General features: G+C 45.7%; 1 protein-coding gene across 4 annotated transcripts in view; it reads left to right on the plus strand.

Moving 5' to 3' along the window:
- Positions 1 to 21,612, plus strand: part of LOC144936455 (mitochondrial glutamate carrier 1-like) — a 148,257-nt gene that overhangs the window by 17,381 nt on the left and 109,264 nt on the right. Inside the window, exon 1 of one of the 4 annotated variants that reach the window (XM_078863513.1) lies at positions 17,093 to 17,332. The exons of the other annotated variants lie outside the window; for them this stretch is intronic. The gene's annotated coding sequence lies outside the window, so the exon portion shown is untranslated. Of the gene's footprint in view, positions 1 to 17,092; positions 17,333 to 21,612 lie in introns of those variants that run through there. 4 annotated transcript variants of the gene reach the window in all.

The raw sequence follows: 21,612 nt of genomic DNA on the forward strand, positions 1-21,612 counted from the left end.
TCGCGTGACAAAATCCGGCTGAGTGCGCGCCTGTGCTTGGAGAGCTCAACTCACACCTCGCAAGCTGCGAGACCAAATACTTGTTGTCATCCCTCCCGGGCGAGTGACATGAGCATTGGGGAATGTGAACAGTGTTCAATCTATGGGGAGACTGCCTCTGCCATGGGGATGTGGAATTCAGATTTCTGTATCAGGTGCCGCCTACGGATATGACTGTAGCCCTATTGCTACCTTGAGCAGGGAGGCTGTCCTCTCTGAATTATAATAATTATAATAATAATCATCCCAACTTACAACCTTATATCAATCGTTTTCTGGATGACCATATTTCATCACACTGCTCAGTGCAGGACTGGTTCGAATATCACTTGTCACTCATGTTAGTCATAGTCCAGAATCAAACCCAGGTGGCCTGGTTCATGGTCCAGTGTGCTAACCACTGTGGCACTGTAATGCCACTTCTTCCCCCAGATGTGTATATCAGAAGCATAGTGATCATATTCCTGAACATTTTTATTTATATTGCTGTTATTTCTTGTATGCCACAAAATTGTGTATTTCACTCACAAATGTTTGCACTGCCACATGCTCGGCTACATGTTATGTATTTATGTTTGTTATATCGTATTCCCATGTCAAATAGATCCCACAACGGGATGTCATTTGGCTTAAAGAATACAATGCTTACACAGGACATTGCCACCTGAGCCACCAGGCTTCAATGGGCAAATTTAATCTTTTATGACATCTGGTCCCCTTCCATGAGCAGTGAAATTCAAGGGCAGGGACATTTGATGTCTATTGGTTAATTCATTGATTTTGTTATAGATCAGTGGCGAGAATGCCTTTGTATGTGCTGTTTATTGCTTATAAAGGTCACTATTTTGGATAAAAAAAATTTGACCAGCGCAGGATATAACTTAATTGATATGCAAGTGATTTGATTTTGTGAACTCCAGTTCAAATGGGCCATAAGTGAAGAATTTCTCATCATTACCATTATCTGAGAAATGTAGTTTGGTGTGAACATTTTCACCGGAAAAATTCGCTCTCCCTCACTTTGTTGTGTTCACATCACTTAGCAGACGATGAGTGTAATGCGTGGGATGTACTTAACCAAGTAAGCCATGAGGAGCATTTTTGTTGAGAAGTCGTTCACAGTGAATGTTACATGTTTGATGGCCTGATCAGGAAAGAGAGAAATACATACCTTTGCTACGTTCTCCGTTATTGCCACCAAATACCTTGCGCAGCTGCATATTCAATCTGACGTGTTACGCAGACATCTGAAATTGAAGGTGTTAGTTGTTTCCCAATGACACCCGCTGGCCTATTTGCAAGCACCCAATAATCATTGAATCTGGTTTGCGCAATGTAGTGCAAGGCGCATTCCAATGGCACCATCATTTATATATGCTGGTGTATTGGATGTTCTGAAGAGATTTGTTGAAATTGGGGGTCAAAATGGTGGAAATTTAGAAAACGTAAAATTTTACAGGAATATCCTCGGCAAGAGGAAGATTTTTTGTTTCGTTCACGTCCTCCTGCGACGTACTGTGTGGGAGATAACGGAGCATGACCGAGGGATGGATACTTGTGAATTATAGATATACAGATTGTTGACGGCCCTGGATGTGTAGAAGGGTGCTGGCTGGCTTTCAATTCTGCAAGGCTATTTTGAGAACATTTCTCCTGGATGTCATTCTATGATTGATCTCTTAAGTTATATTCTCATTGATGAAGCAATATTAATAGTATATGCTAATGTATTTATACAGTATAATGATTACAGACATTTTGCAATTATCTTTTACAGTGTTAATATTTGTATGCTCTATTATTCTGCACATTGCCACATTTTTTACCTTAAAACAAATGACAACCCACATTTGCTTTATTAGACCCTGTGATATACACTGAGAACTAAAATCACATTTGCTTCCGATAGGCCGAGTTTATTGAAAGTGATGCACAACCACCCTGCAGAGTGCTCCGTGATCGGCAGGATGTTAATCTCGACCCAACGGCCTGAATTTGATTCTAGGCCATATCTAACGCCAGTTTCTAGCGATATCTGAACGAGCCTCAACCCCACCCCCTTCATCAATGGGCATGGTGGGGCGTTGTGAAGAATATTCAAACATATCTGCCAAAACTGACACGGGACGATTTCATCTAGCAGTGGAATGACAATCGGGCTGTGAATGTATTACTTCACATTGGCCGCTGCTTATGCTGCTGCAGCCTGACCAATGTCTGCAGCATGACATTCGATGCACTGTGCTGTAATTTCATGTGTGCTGGCTGCAGATCGTGTGTCATTACACAGGAATGCACTCCCGTGCATGTGCAAGTGTGTTAGAGAAAGCGTTGTGTTGCACATGGGCTCAGCGCGGATCAAGGGCTCAGCGGCGGGGTGAGCCGTGGCATGGCTGCCGCGTGTGCCATGTGCATCGAGTCGTACCAGGAGGCTCACTCGCATGTCTACATGAAAACTATTTCCGAGGGCTGTCAATCGGTAGATCCTGATTATGAATTTTATACCGTGCACTATAAGCATGTGTTTTTGGGAACATTTCCGAGTATGGGTGAGGATGCATTCTGGGGCATTTCTGGCCGAGTACAATGTGGTGAGTCCAATTATGGGTGAACGTGTGTTTGGTGGCCAAGGGCGAATGTTCGTGGGATTGTGTTTGTTTTGGAGGTAGCCAGGATTGTGATTGATTAGGCCGAGTGTGTGGGGCGGCAGTTATGGTTCTCTCCTTGTGTGTGAGGCAGGTGGAGGTGGTGGGCCCCAAAGTAGGCTCGAGCCCATAATAGAGATTTTTTTGCGTGAGATCGCGTAAATAAATGTGTCGTTAACCCACCACCAGCCGACAAGGCAATTAGTAAGGTTTGTCATGTAAACAAAACGTGCCAATTAGTTACAATTTGAGTACGACGTTTCGCTGCTGATTACAACTAGCATCATCAGGCGATTTGCCAGAATTCTGATAAATCATCTCATGAAGCTGGTTTACTCTCCAGCACACCACGGCAGAGGTATATTTCCGTGAGCTAACCCAAAAAAACCTTTATTTATTATTACGTGTTAAGTAGGCACTTGTGTTACGGCTCTAGCAATACTGCTTGAAGATTCTGTTCTGTGTGATTACCTAATGCCATTCATAATACATATCTTTGACTGGTTGTATGTTAGTACAATAGTCACCCTATATCTGGTTAATGTTTCTGTAACTTAATTGTAGTTGACCGTGATCAGTCTAAAACTTATCTGGCCTGAATCGACTTACGCTTTAGGTAATTTGTTATTTAATATTGATATACCTTCATGCTTATACAATATTTTGGATTCCTCATTTGAGACCGTTGTTTTTGCTCTGATTTATGTTTGCTATCTTGCTGTACTTGATTTGTTTTTGCCTTTGTTGTTTTGCTGACCCAGTTCCCTCTTGAAAATGAAACTCTATCCAGGTCTTTGAAATTCTCACCTGGTTAAATAATTTACAACTTGAAAACTAAACTTGAATTGGTCTTACATTAATTTATTACCGCTTAAATATTACCCATTAACATCATTATTGGTAAAACAAAAATGTGCAGTAAATATATAGGTATTTTATGTGACACCCTTTCATTTGCACACATGAACTACAATCGGTTTAACATAGGTGGCTACAGACTAGAAGGAGCTGATAGATGCCGTGATGGTGAAGCCATTGTGCCCCCCCCCCGTTAACTACGACATAAATTCACATTCCATTGATTGCTGTCGTAGGAGTAAAATATACCTGAGGCTTGGGCTGTCGAGTTGACGTAGTGGCAGTGCTTCATCTGACGATACAGATGCATCACCCTGAAGCTGAAAATGTAATTGGCCGCAGAAGTTAACCGGATTTCCTAACCAGCTTTGGTGTGGAAATATTCTCCTTTGGAAAATTAGTGATAAATAGCCACGGGTAATTATTTTGAGCTTTACTTTATTGAATAAGTACGTTTAAAATAACAATCTAGTCTAATATGAGCTGAATCACCAATCCAGGCTGATACAAATCTGTATAAAATCTCCACGTATATATATATCATTTAAAAAAATCGTTCTTTCGTTTTTCAGTCCGCTTGTCCTGGTGAGGTTCACAGCGGCAGCATGTTGAGTTGGGCGGTCAAGACCTCCCTTTCCCTAGTGACCAGACTCCAGCTTTTCCTGGGGAATTCTCAGGTGTTTCCATGCCAGCTGAGCGACATAGTCCCGCAAATGTGTCTTGGGCTGGCCCAAAATATATTTAACGTGAAAATCAGGTATTGTTTATGGTAAACATGACATGACTAAAAATTGGCACGTTTATGGACGGCAGATGCTAATGCAAAGCAATGGAGTGAAGAAGCTTGTTATGAGAATCAAGTTTGTAATTTTATGGAGTTTACTGGATTGGTCATGTTTACACAGTACACCAGAACAAATATATGATAACCCAACTGTTACACACAGCACGATTCACTTAACACAGCAATTTCATTGCAAGGCCCGAAAGCCAATGGCGACCTCTGGTGGCCGTGAGTGCTGCCCCTGACGTGTGGCCTCCGACAATACACGAATATGAAAACACTTCCCATCATCGTGCTGTCAAACCCCAATGGTTACAAATGTGTGGCGGCCCAAACGGTGAAAGTGGCCCTCCTCTGAAAATTAGTGAAGAATACTGATTTAAACTTGATTTGAAGCTTTCGTGACTGCAGGAATTACTCTTTGGTTCCTTCGGTAAAGTCATAGAAAGAAAATAAATTAAATAATAGAGTACGACGTTTCGATTGCAACACAAGCAACCGTCATCAGGTAGAACTAAATTTTAGAGAGAGACAAAAACAGACACGGAGACACACAGACAGACACACAAGCGGAGAGAGACAACACAGACACCGAGAGAGACACACAAGATAAACACACAGAGACCCAATGCCTCTGTGTCGAGGCCTTAAATAGAGAGGGGGAAGGGGGGGCAGAGAGAGAGAGGTGGTTCTGCTGGGGCAGCTGCTGGAGCAGAGAAATTAGCATGACAATGAATCCACCCCGAAGCGACCGAGGGAAAGAAGATCGAATGGCCCTATGATAGCCTGGTAAATTTTAGAGAGAGAAATAGTTTGAGAAAAAAAAATGTAGCAATTATTTTGTAAATGTAATATAATGCAACACAGAGAGTCGGCTAACACACAGTTAACGCATAGCCTGGTGGATTACGATCTTCAAAGATTGCTAAAATTAGAAGTTAAGTGTGAAATTTGACAAACAGAGACACACAGAGAGATGTGTGGAAATCCACCCCGAAGCGGCCGGGGGAGAGAAAGAGCGAATGGACCAGGTTAACCGACTTTCTCTGTTGCATTGCATTACATTTCCAAAAGTTTGTTTTCTCAAACGGCCTATTTCTCTCTCTAAAATTTACCAGGCGTAGCTGGTAAAGTCACGTGGAAAGAGAAAATAATACATTAAATAATACCATACGACGTTTCGATTGCAACACAAGCAATCATTGCTTGTGTTGCGATTGCTTGTGTTGCAATGGAAACGTCGTATGCTATTATTTAATTTATTATTTTGTCTTTCTACGTGACTTTACCGAAAGAACCAAAGAGTAACTAGTAGCTATGGGCCATGCCAGCAGGTATCTCACGAACGAGCACCCACGTTCACATCTGACAGGCCCCTGCAGTTACTGGCGTAGCTGATAAAGTGGGCATGGCTAGGGAAACATCGAAGTGTGCCGACAGGCATTTGCACACCCAGCATATTGACATCTCTGCCGAATCTCTCCGTGCACGTGTAAAGGTCCTGCTGCTCTCAGCAGCCGGGATTATGCACTGTAGAGTGACGGTGAGGCATAGGAGGGTGGCACTGGCTACATGCGTGCCCCATTGACACTGGCCCGGGCTCCTCGGTACAGCTGCACCTTCGTTGCCACCTTCTGTGGTTTTGCCATTCGTGGCATCAGCGAATAGGACGCAGCTGCACGTTCGTCTATTGAAGTGATGCATAGCCGAGCAAGCACACAGGAACTGGTGCTGATGTCATCACGTCACTGGTGGGTGCGTGAGGTCCACCCCTGGTATGTGATTGGCTGTCGGGTAAATCTTGATTTGGATAAAGCTCAGAAACTCGCGGAGCGTTATCGTCACTGCAGGGCACCAATGTGAATCTGGTTTGCAGCATGAGCCGGTAAACGTGAATGGTACTACACCTCTATTGGTGTGGGACTTTTTTGCAGAGATGTAAATCAAGTCCCCAACACTCATGTGAAGTCTCTTTCACATTGGCACAGTTTTAACTAGACTAAAGCTTGCTGATGCCCCCCCCTTCTCTCTCCCCCTGCAGCCGACCTCTCCAGTGCTACCACAGTGGCCCACTTTACTCCTGTGACCCGGGTGCTGCTGGGGGGTCTACTTTCTGCCCCGCCTCCTTCCCCCCCCCCCTTCTCTCTCCCCCCCTACTGCCGAGGCCTTTATAACCTCGTGCCACGGCAGATCTCTCGCCTACTTAAGCAGTTTTTTCTTGCTGTGGTTGTCCTACCTGATGACGATTGCTTGTGTTGCGATCGAAACGTCGTGATCTATTATTTTTCTACCTACGTGACTTTACCGAAAGAACCAAAGAGTATTGACTGTGTATGCTGCATTTATTTCCTGAAGAAGCATTTTTTTCTTTGGCGTGCTTTTATGTCTAGCCTAAGGAATACCACGGGACCAAACGTAGAAGTGAACGACAGTTCTCAGTGGTAGCCTCTTGTCCTTGGCTGCTGTCCTTTTGACCAGAAGAGCAGTTTTGCATGATGCATGGTTGGCTACGGCTATAAATAACTGAATCTTACAAGACTGCTCGCACTGTGTGTGTGTGGGGCGAACGCCCGCTGGGTGCTGATAAAATGCAGGGAATCTCTTCTTAGATGCATTGTTGATGCAGCAGAAATCCCCGTTGAATGCAATGGCAATTCCAAGTGAGCCGCTTCTGCTGCTCCTGCTTCTGCCAAGCATCTCGAGGAATATCAACAACAACAACCGCTATTCGCCACTAAGTGGCGGTGACGTCACCACGACGCTTCTGCCAGGCCATGTGCACCTTGAGGCCACGTATAGGGTCGAACGCCCGCTGGCAGGAGATCACAGGGCAGACACAGGTGTCACGGGTCGACTGACTGAGATGACTGGCCGATGCACTACCTATGCCCCCTACTGTGCCAACTTGCTGTGCTTTAGCCACCCGGCGCTCCGCTCGTTGATGTGAGCTTCGCTCCTCCGCCTTCTGTTGTTGTTGGAGGGCGACTGCCTCCAACTGCCCAGTAGCGTCCTTCATGAGCCTCCTCCACAGAGGCCGATCTTGACAGTCTGATCTTAAAGAGGGGGACCACCAGGGCATCCTTCCAATCCTGCTGAACCCGTCCAGTAGTCCAGACTGTTGTTATGATGTCATTTAAGGAAGTCTGTGAAAAAACGCCACCGTCCCTCAGAATGTCTCTTGGGAGATCTTCTCTGCTAGGTGCCTTTCCTGGTCTCAGACTCTGGATCGCCTTCAGTACTTCCTCAACAGATGGCACCTCAGCCAGCCACTCACAACGTAAAAAATCTGGGACAGTCATCTCTGCTTGACGTCCTATTGACTAATGCCCCTCACAATTTCACACTTACTGGTGTTCTGGGTAATAACCTTAGTGATCACTCCTTCATATTTAGGGTGAGATGATCAGCCAGACCCAAAGCCCCCCCTAAATTGGTTTATAAGCATACAGGCATTTACAAATGATGTGCTTCACTTGGATATTGACAAGGTCTGTGATATCCCCAACCTGACTACGGCTTGGGAGACCTTCAGGTACACGTTTCTCAAAATTCTTGACAAACATGCTCCTCTTAGTTCTTTCGGTAAAGTCACGTGACTTTACCGAAAGAACCAATCCCTGCAGTCACGAAAGCTTTAAATCGAAATTAAACATGCTCCTTTTGGTTAGATTTAAAATTAAAGGCAACCGCCCACCATGGTTTGATCTTTTGATTATTAAGCTAATGAAAACTAGGGACAACACTTGGGCATGTGCTCAGAAAAGTAATTTGGTCAATGACTGGCTAGAATATAGGATTTTAAGGAATAAATGCGTAAACAAATACGGCATGCAAAAAATGCTTACTTTTCCTCCACTCTCCTGGAATCACATGGCAATGCCAGGATCTTCTGGAAAACAATCAAATATATCGAAAAGGCATCTCACACAGATTATCTGCCCATTGCCTTTAACCGAAATGGGGACTATTTTTCAGAGCCTCAAAAAATTGTCGACAATTTGAACCTTAATTTTTCTGAAGCTGGTGACCTTTTTGATAATGTATTGGGAGTCACCCCTGCTCATGCAATTTCCTACACCCCTGTCCAAACATTAAACTAATTTATTTTCCAGCCTATCCACGAAAGTAATGTTCTGAAACAACTGTCCTACCTCAAAAGGTCCTCCTTTACCGGAGCGGATAGTATTCCCGTCTTTGCTCTGCTAACTGTTGGTCTCCTAATATACAAATCTATAGCCAATATTTTCAACCTGTCCATCAAAGAAGCATCAGTACCTCTAGAATGGAAACAGTCCTATGTTTGTCCACTTCACAAAGGGGGCTCTCCAAATAACTACCGACCTATCTCAATTTTGTCCCCGTTGATGAAATTTTTTGAACAATTGTAATGCGAGCAAGGATTGAGGGGGGGGGGGGAGTCTGGGTCACGTGGGGGAGAGGATTTAGGGAGAGAACCGGAAGGGGAAAGGGGAGTTGAGACGGAGTGAAATACGAGGAGGCCACGCTGGGCAAGACGGAGAGTGTGGCGCGGTTGCCACGCGGTGGGAGACGTCGACACCGACGGCCATCGGTGTCAGACGAAGAGAGCTAACGGGGCAGTGAGAGGCTAGCTGTGGAAGGGGCAGCAGTGACGCTAGATAGCGGGGCAGCGGTGTGGCTGCAAAGATTGCCTGACGGGGCAACAGTGAGACTGCATATTGGAACAGCAGGGAGCCTGCACAACGGAGTAGCCGAGGGCTGTGGAGAGGTCGTCGAGCGGGACGCGGGCCTGAGCGAGACGCCGTGGTACGGAGATTCTACGAACCCAATAAAGGACAACGGAGATCGGCATCTGAGAGAGAGTCCTTTATTACACAATTATTGAATTACCACATTAGCAGGTTCCTGTCCGACAACAATCTATTACATCAAAACCAATCTGGGTTCCGAAAAAAATACAGCACCACATCTGCTGCATTAGACTCTCTGAATCACATTTACAGTAGCCTTGATAGTAAGCAGTACTGTGTCAGTCTTTTTCTTGACTTGTCTAAAGCCTTTTATATAGTCGACCACAACACCCTGCTTAGTAAACTAAGTTGCCTCCGTTTCTCCAAACACACAGTAGAATGGTTCAAAAATTACCTCTCTTCTCGCACCCAAACTGTATTCATAGATGGTTGGAGGTCAAACAGTGTTAAGATAACAAAAGGGGTTCGACAGGGTTCCATCCTCGGCCCCCTCTTGTTCCCTCTTTATGTCATTGACTTGGGCACTGACCTGGATCATTCCAGGGTAAATCTGTTTGTAGATGACATGATACTGATTACTGCTGGCCGCTCTCCAGATGACGTGATTGCTAAGCTCCAGGGTGATTTCAACAAACTACAACGGCAGCTAGTTGCTCTTAAACTAGTCCTGAATACCTCCAAAACCAAGGTGCTATGCTTCTCACAAGGACTAAAGCAGGACGTTATTTTTCCCCAATTATATTCCTTAAATAATCATCAAATAGAGCAAGTCAAGATCTATAAGTATCTTGGGGTCATCTTTGATTAAAAACATGGATTTTCAAGATCACATTGGTTATATTGGTAAAAAGACAACATGTTTAATTGGTTTTCTGTATCGACACAAGCACTGCTTCCCCCCTATGTTCCACTTGGAATTATTAAAAGCTACCATACTGCCTCTACTTGATTACTGTGACATCGTATATAAATCAGCCCCCAGTACTATACTGAAGAAGCATGACTCAATGTATCACTCGGCCTTAAGATTTGCATTGAACTGCCCATATAGGACCCACCACTGCGTTCTCTACATTGGGTCAAGCTTAACTTTTCTTAATGATCGACGGCTTGTGCATCAGATCTTATTTATTCACGATGTACTTACAAAAAAATCAGCAGACTACCTGCTGGATATCCTCATTGTTTCGAAGAACAAATGTGACCTAAGGTCTTCGCTCATTTACCAGCTTCACATTCCTTATTGCCGTACAAATACTGGAGGAAGGGCCTTTTCCATTGTATGATCTTGAGTTTTTATTATAGTTTGCTGATCTTTAAAGGTGTATTGAACATTTTTGATACTGCTACTGATACTCCTGCTGTTATGGAGTGACTCATGCAGCAAGCTATGGCTGCAAAGTTTGGTCGTACATGTTATGTATATCGTTTATTGGTAAATTTGTATCACAGTTCCTATGATCGCTGTTACATTGTTTTTATAGCTTTATTCAGGTGATTTTGAAAAGTTTTTGTTAGCCATGTTTGTTTGTTGTAGTACAGAGTTAGCCTGATAACTTTAATCTAAATTGTTTTATGGTTGTTATTGTTTGACTTGCATCCCACGGGGATTTTTGCACCCAGCGTTGAAATACGGTGTTTTTTTCTGGAAGACTTTGCTGTTTTTTCCTGGATTTTTAAATCCTTTATATTAAGTTCACTTGCTTGCTTGCTTGCGCGCTTACGACCGTGCAAATCTTTCGGTCGTGTTTTAACCCACTTCCCGTGATCCAATCGAGCTGACATTTTGCACACAGACTCGTTGTGCGTGACAATTTATTTTAGTGAAATTTTTTGTTTCAAAATTTTACACTTTTTAGGAAAAAATAAATTATATTTAATTACCAAATTGCTTAATGGTGGCAGGCAATCATCTGACCCATAGGTGGCAGCCATCTCAAGCCAGAGGACGAGAGGACTCTAGCCGCCACGCATATAAAGGATTTATAGTGAAAAACTTTGTTTTTACGGGTTAATTTTTTCTGTTGTGTGTAGTCACTTTAATATGTTTCTTGTTCATGTTTTTGTTTGTTGCGGTTGCGCCTGAGTCAAGAGCCGCATGGCTCACAGGGTTATACCTAATAAATGAAACTGAAACTGAAAACTGAAACCTTCATCATCTGGCCACATGGCCAGCCAGCACTGAACCAATTTCTCAGTCTCATCAATTCCATACACCCATCCATCAAATTCACCATGGAAGTGGAAAATGATGGCAAGCTACCATTCCTGGATGTTTTGATCGAGAAGAGGCCTGATGGATCGTTGGGACATTCTGTCTCCAGGAAAGCCACCCACACAGATTCCTATTTAAAGCCTGATTCCCACCACCATCCGGCTCAGAAGAATTCCCTCATCAAAACACTACACCATAGGGCCCATTGCATCTCCGACCAGTGCCACCTAGCCAGCGAACTGGAGCACATACTCCAAGCCCTCAAGATGAATGGATACTCAGACCGCACAATCCGCAAAGCTGTATCCCCAACCATGGGGAGACAACCATCTGAGTACCCAATCAAAACCATCACCTTGCCATACATAGCAGGTGTTACCAAAAAGATTTCCAAAATCTTAAACAAACACAAGATCCAGGTCCGATTCAATACAGTACACAAAATCTGTGATTTGATCCCATCTGTGAAGGTTGTCATTCCTGACATGCAATACCCTGGTGTCTACAAACTAAGTTGTGTCTGTGGCAGCAGTTACATTGGGGAAACGAAACGATATATTTCCGACCGTGTTCGCGAACACAAGGCAGATTTGAAACACGGCAGAACCAATACCTCTGCCGTGGCCGATCATTGTTATAAAGCAGTCGGCTCGCACGATATTGTTTTTTCCGAGACCAAGGTACTCTGCAAACCTTCGGGCTACCATCAAAGATTTGTCCATGAAGCCATCCAGATATATAAACACAGAGACAATTTCAACCGAGAAGATGGGTATAAGCTGAGCAATCATTGGAAGGACGTTATTAACCAAGCAAAGTCGTAACTTGCTGTGGTGCTTTCATCCTTCCTGCCCTTTGGCTGTTATCTCCGACTCTCTGAGTTGCATTGCCCTGTTGGGTGCCTCTGCATAAACGGGCTGGGGTCTCACTAACATGGCCACCTCTGCTCCCTTAGCCTTGATGTATCGATGGTTCTGTGTGTGTGATGGGCTGTGTGTCTTACTGGCGCGACCACTGTTGCGGTGATTCTCTTACGCTTGCCTCTCACAGCTCAGTTGGCAGCACCGCAGCTTGTGTTACACATAGACATGACATTAACTTGCCAATCTCCCTAATCTCTCTGTATAATCTTCCTCATTAACATAGTGCTAATCTCCCATTAACACTGCTGCTGTGCGCATATGCGGCGACGGTGCTCTTATGCGGCGACGGAAGCTCATTTACTTTGACATGCTAATTTCTCTCCCTAATCTTTCTCCCATTAACACAACTGATGTGCTTGCGTGCGGGGATGGGACTCCTTTCCAGCTTGGACCCCGCCTGCTTTCCTTGGCCAACATATGTGTTCTTCTTGGTTCAGCAGTTCTACTGCTGGATAATTTTTTCTGCCTTAGGACGATCGCTTGTGCTGCGAAACGTCGTGATATATTATTTTTTATTTAAATTTTCTACCTACGTGACTTTACTGAAAGGACCAAAGAGTATGTTAAATCATGTTTAAGATTGAATTATAATATTTTTTTAAACGACTGCCCGGAAGGGGGCAGCCAAAGAGTCGCAAAGAGGAAGCCAAAGAGCCATCGCATGCGGCTTCAGGGCTGCTGGTTGCCCACGGACAACTAGACAGTTGTCCGTTACACGCGTGCTGTGTGCCCTGCAGCTCCCGCAAGCGATGGGCAGTGCAATATATTCTCCTTGGTGGCCATGAGCTCACGAAGGAAATTCCACATTCCTGTGGTGGAAGTCATACTGTTTGAATTCTAACACGCATGCCACTCTTCAACCCTGCAGGGATAATGACTGGTGTTGTGACTAATAACCTTCAGATAGGGAAACACATTCCATCACAGTGCCAGTTGGCTCGTGTGGATCTGTTAATGTAGCCCTTTACACAATTCACTTTCAATCACAGTCAGAGCACTGTTCTCCATTCAACAGTAAAGCTGCAACAACTACCATTGCAGTCAAGGTCAAAAGCTCATAGCAGGCAGTGCCATTGCGCCCTTCTGCTGGATCCCGCAGTTGTTGCAAAGATGGTGCAATTGTACCTGAGGACCTGCAGTGGCTGACCAGGTGCAGACTAAAGTCAAACGACTTCTCAGTGACGAGACATTGTCTGCTTCCCAGCCCTGTCTCCAAGCGATCCGGTCACCAACCTTACACTAGTCCTGCTCCCATCACATGGCTCTTCAATGCAAACTAAGCTCATTCCTAAGAGGTATTTGCCTGAACACGACCAAATATTACAAGGAATCTGTTTTCGGACTCCCTCTTCCAGACAGCAGTGACGACAGCAGATGTGTCCTCTATCCGCGCTTGGTTGGCCTGTATCCATATCGATGCCTGGTAGTTGGCACGTGCAGGGTGAAGTTGCAGGGCATCTTTTGCTGGAAGTAACATCTCTGGACCTCTCTTGGCATTGCTAAAGAGCTACACGCTCCTTAGATGGTGCTTCAGAAATTCACATCAGAGGACGCACAAACTCCTCTTCGTCGAGAGCTCCATCATGACCAGTTCCCCAAGAAGGGTTGTGTCTGGAGTATTTTTAAGCATGATCTCTTCCCACAGCCACCGATGTGTGAAGTTGTCTCAGCCTATTGGTGCACGGGAGTTATTAACTATTATTTTAATTTTACCATTCAAAGAAATGAATATAAAAATATAGTGAACCTACCTGGCCACAAATGATAGTTCCACGAAGTGGCTTATCATGTGTAAAATTATAGCAGGCAAATATCCTAAATGCATGTTGATTCTACATGTAGAGGGAAAAACCAGAAGACTCGGAGAAAAATCCACATGACGACAAGGAGAGAGATGCAAACTCCAAATATAAAGGCTTCAGAGTCGGGATCAAACCCACGACCTCCTGTATACCAGGTGAGTTAGTTAACATCTCGCCACCGTGCTGAACAGGTTCTCGGCCAAGCGAGCCTTCTGGATATGGCACGTTCTGGGTAGCAGCTTCGTTTACTGGGCGGTCCAGAGGTGATAGCATTTTGTCTGCTATGGTGATATAGCACATAGTATGTACATCTAAGTAGTCATACAGTTACAGCATTAAGGGTACTGAATCTAAAAGGTATTGTGAAATAGATGTGAATCTGTGAATTTCAGAAAATACCCATTCTGATCCCACTTGTCATTTGCGACCTTGAAAACAACCTTTGGGGTCTAAATCAATTATGGCATTCACCCATATCTTTGTCCTCGTCCTGCGAGTACTGTAATTGATCGAGCGTGGATAATTGCTGTTAACAAACAATGCCGTCACAAGTCTGAAATAACACGCTGGGCTGCTCTGAAGGAGACGGACGGGAGTAGAGTGAGTGACAATCGCCGTCCCAGTGTCGCGACCTGCACCCCTCGGGTGACACGCCGCTCCCCTCTGGTGACACGCCGCTCCCCTCGGGTGACACGCCGCCCCCCTCGGGTGACACGCCGTTCCCCTCGGGCGACACGCCGCTCCCCTCGGGCGACCTGCCGCTCCCCTCGGGCGACCTGCCGCTCCCCTCGGGTGACACGCCGCCCCCCTCGGGCGACACGCCGCTCCCCTCGGGCGACACGCCGCCCCCCTCGGGCGACACGCCGCTCCCCTCGGGCGACCTGCCGCTCCCCTCGGGTGACACGCCGCTCCCCTCGGGTGAGACGCCGCTCCCCTCGGGTGACACGCCGCCCCCCTCGGGTTACACGCCGCTCCCCTCGGGTGACACGCCGCTCCCCTTGGGTGACACGCCGCTCCCCTCTGGTGACTCGCTGCTCCCCTCGGGTGACACGCCGCTCCCCTCGGGTGATACGCCGCACCCCTCGGGTGACTCGCCGCTCCCCTCGGGTGACACGCCGCTCCCCTCGGGTGACTCGCCGCTCCCCTCGGGTGACTCGCCGCTCCCCTCGGGTGACACGCCGCCCCCCTCGGGTTACACGCCGCTCCCCTCGGGTGACACGCCGCTCCCCTCGGGTGACACGCCGCTCCCCTCGGGTGACTCGCCGCTCCCCTCGGGTGACTCGCCGCTCCCCTCGGGTTACACGCCGCTCCCCTCGGGTGACACGCCGCTCCCCTCGGGTGATACGCCGCTCCCCTCGGGTGACACGCCACTCCCCTCGGGTGACTCGCCGATCCCCTCGGGTGACTCGCCGCTCACCTCGGGTGACTCGCCACTCCACACGGTTGACACGTCGCACTTTACTGACCACAAAGTCCCAAACACTCCTCTCTCCCTCCCACAAAGATTTATGTGAGAGTCAAGATCATGAATGATCTCCCCTGCCTGTGTTATTATATATATATTTTTATTTGTCTTGCGACTTTTATTCCAACTATGCTGTCTTGTCGTGGGATGAAGTCCAGTTTGGAACTGCAGAGCGCTGCAGTCGAGTAGTGCAACAGCCCATGTTAGACAACAGAGATAGCACAGAACTGCTTGTCAGATCCCTTTAAGTCGACCTCTTATCCGCAGTGTGACAAACTTATATTTGTAATTCCTAGAGTTGGAACGTATGAAGTGTAAAACCAATGTTTTTCTTGTACGGTCATTGGTGACCAGAATGAGACCATCAACTCACTGCACTTGAGAACCCCTTTAAACATGGGCAGCTGTCACATTCAAACCAAGGACTTCACTGGTGCCAGCTCAGCGCTCTGAGCCATCAGATGCCACTGTTTGTAACGATATCTGTGGACACAACACTGTGGAAAACAAGATAATACACTTAAATTGAGTTATATTTTCTCTCTTTCTGAAAAAGACTTCCCTGCTAAATAAACAACACCATGCGTTTATATCCAGCACATTGTCCACGAGCTATTTGATCTGTGTGTGTGTGTGTGCCAGTAGCCCGGCCTCTTCTGTGCAGACACACTTGGCTCGTTGGTCGCGGGGGTCCTGGTTTGGGTTCACAGTCCAATCCAGCTGAGGCACGGGGGTGGACGCACGGCCCGTAACAGGCGGCCCACTGTTGGATTTGTTCTTGCCAAGAAAAACAACTCGTGGCCGTGACATTTCGCTGCCGCTTTGGGCTGTGCCACCTTCGTGAGCCACAAAACGCACAGTCCGCGGGAGAGGCTGTCGCGTAAAAAGGGCAGCCACGCGCGATAATCGCTAAATGATAACGGCGTCAGGAATTAGGCTGTGAACACAAAAGACAACTAAAAACACCGTACGTAAAGGACGCAGTTGATTGTGCGTACTGTACTGTCAAATTATTAAGAGCCGGACCCTAACCATTTGTTGTGCAGCTGTGTAATGTGCACATTTCACCGCTCTTGTGAATCGTCACCACAGCAGAGCGCACTGTTTTCTGCTGTAAAAGGGCACATTATTTCCCCCACTAGACCACTTGCTGACATTATGCGTTATTGGCTCTGGAAGCACGAAATCACTTGTGGACTGTGCCTTGGCTGTTTGATATGCATTGCCTTTCGTATTAAATCTCGTGCATTGTAATGTAATCATGTCAGAGACTGCTTGGGCAGCATGCCGTTTCCATTTACATTTATTTACTTATTTCATGGCCTGCTGTTAATTTGCTAAATCCACCGTAATTTGTTGCTCAATCTCTGGGTTCAGCTCACTTAAAAAAGGGGCATCGCGTGACAATGAGAGGGTGGAAATCTGGCCGATCCGTAGGGTTGGCGGGCGGGCGGGTGGGTCGGCGGTGGTGCTCGAATGGCGTGGCGCCGTGATCCGGCACCGCGAGCCATGCGCGTTGCCCCCTCCGTACTGATTCGCTGGCCCGCGATTGCATAATGTGTTCCCTCCCCGCCCCCTCCGTGCCTCGCTAGCTTACCCACTCATGACATGACATCTCTGCAGCTGAGAGGGGGAAAAAAGGAGAGAGGAGGGAGCGCGAGAGAGGGAGTGCGCAACAGATAGCGAGGTGCACGGGTGGATGTGAGGAATATTAGAGGGATATTTGTGCTTTGCATGTGAATTACAGTGCAGCAGCAACAGCAGCACTCGGGTTTTATTCAAACACCATCGGCTTAAGCCTCTACCTGCTGGAATTGTTCTCGGCACACCCGCTTATTCTGCACCGCTGCCATCTGCGACGTCCTTATCACGTGAGTGTGCAATGCTGGCTCTTCGATCACATCACAAGATGTATATATTGCATGCAAATCATTCAAATCTTTGATCGGCGCGCATATTCCTTTGGAAAGGGTCTCTTAAGATTAACACATTTGACAATGTTGGATAAAAAAACACATCTAACATTGCATTTTTGAATGAGCGTTTTTATTCATTTTGTTGCGAAATGCCGCGATTGTCTTGCCAATATTATCTTCTGCAGCTTCAATTCATTCAGTGAGTCGTCAAAATAACACTGCAGAGGCTATGACAGAAATGTACGGAGCAGCGTGTTGAAATGCTACACACGGAACATGACATGCGAGCATGCGCGTGTGCGGTGTGTACATTGATCTGGTTGGAGGCCTGCACTTCCAAACCCACACCATCTCGCCAGGAGGGTTCCTCCCCGAGCACGTGACCTTGTTGACCTTGACTGCTGGAGGTCAGGGGACTGATATCTACACTCGGGGGCCTTCAGATCTAGCAGCAATTGGCATAGTGCCACTCATGAAGTTGCACACACTATCAATGATTAATGAGGGTTAAAAAAAAATTCCCGAATCACCGTTATATTTACAACATTCTGGCAGAAAAGCCTTCTGCAAGAAAAAAAGACACGTCCGGGCAGTTATGAAGATGCTGACAGGAAAAGCATTGACAGAATTATCTTTTTTTTTATCAAGGAAAATTTGACCGAGTCTCAATGCTCATTTTCACCAGAGTCCTGTATTATACACACGGGCATTTTGGAGGGTATGTTTGCACGTGGGGATAAAGCAGAATGCCTGGCGAAACCTTAAGTATGCATGTGGTTAAATTTCGATTTAAAGCTTTCGTGACTGCAGGGATTCATCTTCTTGGTTTTTTCGGTAAAGTCACGTAGAAGGGAAGTAATAAAATAATAAAAATAAAACATAATAAAATCATTCTCACGACGTTTCGGCTACAACGCAAGCAGCCGTCTTCAGGTGAAGAATGAGACACTTCCAAGCTAGGAGCTTATATATATTATTATGTTTTATTTTTATTATTTTATTACTTCCCTTCTACGTGACTTTACCGAAAAAACCAAGAATATGCATGTGGTTGCATGGGAAATTCTCTGCATAAGTCAATGTTATTTTTGCTTAAACACCGGGCTCCTTTCCGGCACGAATCTGCCACCCAAACAAAGGGCCATCATCACATTAACACCCATAAACATAAATATAGACAATTCTAGATTTGAAGCTTTCGTGACTGCAATGATTCATATTCTCAGGTTTTTTCGGTAAAGTCACGTAGGTAAAACATTAAAAGTAATGAAAGTAAAATAAAACAAAACAAAAATAAAAATAAAATTCACGACGTTTCGGAGGCAACACAAGTCTCCGTCATCAGGTGGGACCGTCACAGCCAGATTAGCTGCATCAAGTGAAGCAATGATTCAAAATGTAATCCCTTATAAGCAAGTTGAAGGGGGGGGAGGAGAGGGGGGGGGAGTTCATCAGAATGTGGTAGCCAATGAATGGAACGTATCGGGAGGGAGGGGGGTGGGAGGGGGAGGGAGCCAACAAAACATTTGGCGACGGCTTGGACGCGGCTGCTGCGCACGCCAACACAATGGGCAGAAAGAGGGGAGGGGAGGTCTGATACACATGATAGAACAAAGGAACGAAAATGCCCATGTTTATACCAATGCAGGCTGAAAAATGAAGAGAGTACTGTTAAAAATAACTGGGGATGTTAACACTCGGTGAAGTAAATTAAAATAGTGCCTGTCAGATAAGATGGTCCAAAAAGTGTAATTAAGTCTTTTTTGCGTGGTTAATAACATCTTTCCAGTGATTACTGAGTTTGTACCCATCATCACGGTTGAAATTATGTCTGTGTTTGTATATTTGTATGGCTTCGTGTACAAACCTTTGATGGTAGCCAGGAGGCTTGCAGAGAACCTTGGTCTCGGAAAAGACAATATCATGAGAGCCCGCCGAGTTGTAGCAATGATCGGCAACGGCCGAAGAATCAGTTCTGCCGTGTTTCAGATCTGACTTGTGCTCGCGGACACGATCAGCAACATGACGTTTTGTTTCTCCAATGTAGCAATCACCACAAATGCAACTCAATTTGTAGACTCCAGGATACTGTAAGTCAGGAACGACATCCTTCACAGATGGAATCAGATCACGGATTTTATGCACTGTGCTGAATCGGACTTGGATCTTATGTTTGTTTAGAATTTTGGAGATCTTTTTGGTCACGCCTGCTATGTATGGTAACGTGATAGTTTTGGTCGGAGTTTCATGTGGTTGTTTCTGTGTGGTGGGAGAGACAGCTTGGCGGATAGTACGGTCAGAGTATCCGTTCATCCTGAGGGCCCGATGTACATGTCTTAATTCATCAGTCAGGTGGTGTTGGTCAGAAATGCCATGGGCTCTGTGGTATAGCGTTTTGATGAGAGAATTCTTTTGAGATGGGTGGTGGTGGGAATCCGGTTTCAGGTAGGAATCTGTGTGGGTGGCTTTCCTGTAGACAGAATGTCCCAAGGATCCGTCAAGCCTCCTCTTAAACAGAATATCCAAGAATGGTAGTTTACTGTCTTTCTCCACTTCCATGGTGAATCTGATAGATGGGTGTCTAGAATTGATGTGGTCCAAGAAGTGGTTCAATGCTGGGAGGCCATGTGGCCAGATGACAAAAGTGTCATCCACATATCTCTTCCACAGGGAAGGACGCAGGGTGGATGTCTGGATGGCGTCTGATTCAAACTTTTCCATGAAAATGTTGGCTATAACTGGTGACAAGGGGGAGCCCATAGGGGTACCCTCATTCTGTTTGTAGAAGGTGCCATTCCAGGTAAAATAGGTGTTGGTGAGGCAATGCCTAACCAGCGCAGGTACATCAGAATTCAATCCCTGTTGGACTAAGTCCTCAATTATTGTTAGGGTGTCCGGTACTGGGACTTTGGTAAACAAAGATACTACATCAAAGCTGACGAGAATGTCATCAGGAGATAGTACCATGTCCTTAACCATAGAGACTAATTGGGTTGAGTTGAGTACTGCCGAAGAGGTCTTGCCTGTGAAGGGGAGCAGAGTATCTGATAGAAAACGGGCTAGTTTGTACGTCGGAGAGTTTATCGTCGACACGATGGGTCGTAGCGGGGTGCCTTCTTTATGGATTTTAGGAAGACCATAGAGTCTGGGAGGTCTTGCCGCCGATGGTTTTAGAGAGGGACGTTTGCTTGGTTCGATTAGGGAAGTCGAACTCATGATGATACTGTTGGTTTTTGTCGTTAGGCTTTTAGTGGGATCGTTTTTAATTTTGGAGTAACTCCCATCATTAAGAAGGTCCAGGATTTTGTTGTTGTATGAATCTTTATCCATGATGACCGTGGCATTGCCCTTGTCTGCCGAGAGGATGACTATATCATCTCTCTTTTTTAAATTCGCGAGTTCAGAGCGTTCGTTTTTGCTGATGTTACTAGTGGGTTTCTTAGCATTCTTGAGAATAGTAGCTATTTCAGCTCTTGCTACATCAGCATGGATGTGTCCTATGCCTCTGAGGGCTACATCAATCTGAGAAATCATATCCTCTACTGGTATATATTTAGGGGTGACGGCGAAATTTAGTCCTTTGGCCAGTACCGTTTTTAGATTGTCAGAGATTGGAATGTTACTCTGATTAATCACGGTCTTGTTAACATCCAGCTTTGCGATGTGTGGCTCTGGTTTCTTTTTAGATAGGAGGTTGAATTTAGAAATCAGGTTAGCTTTGCATTTGGCTGACATTGAGTCAGCAGAAGCAGAAGTCATGTTATCAACGTGGTTCCAATCAGAAGGTGACATTTTTTGTGTTAACATTAGATGTGTTTGTAAGAGAGTCTTGTCTAAATTATCGAGTTCAGATCGGAGTAACCTTATTCTCTCCGAGATTAGTGATAGGCTAGCTTTAAATAAGATCTGTTTGGAGTTCGGTGAGGACACAGCAGCGGATGTGAGTGTGAAAGCGATGGGTATTACCTTGTTATCGCGGCATCTCTTGAGGAAGGCCAGCGTCTCGAGAAGCTGTGACTTCTTGTCTCGTTGTCTGTTAAAAACTCTAACAGATAGGTGGAATTCCTCCCCGTAGAGGGCATTAATTCTAGATTTGAAGCTTTCGTGACTGCAATGATTCATATTCTCAGGTTTTTTCGGTAAAGTCACGTAGGTAAAACATTAAAAGTAATGATTTCTAAATTCAACCTCCTATCTAAAAAGAAACCAGAGCCACACATCGCAAAGCTGGATGT

The sequence above is a fragment of the Lampetra fluviatilis genome, chromosome 16 (assembly GCF_964198595.1).
Source record: "Lampetra fluviatilis chromosome 16, kcLamFluv1.1, whole genome shotgun sequence".
Taxonomy (NCBI): Eukaryota; Metazoa; Chordata; class Hyperoartia; order Petromyzontiformes; family Petromyzontidae; genus Lampetra; species Lampetra fluviatilis.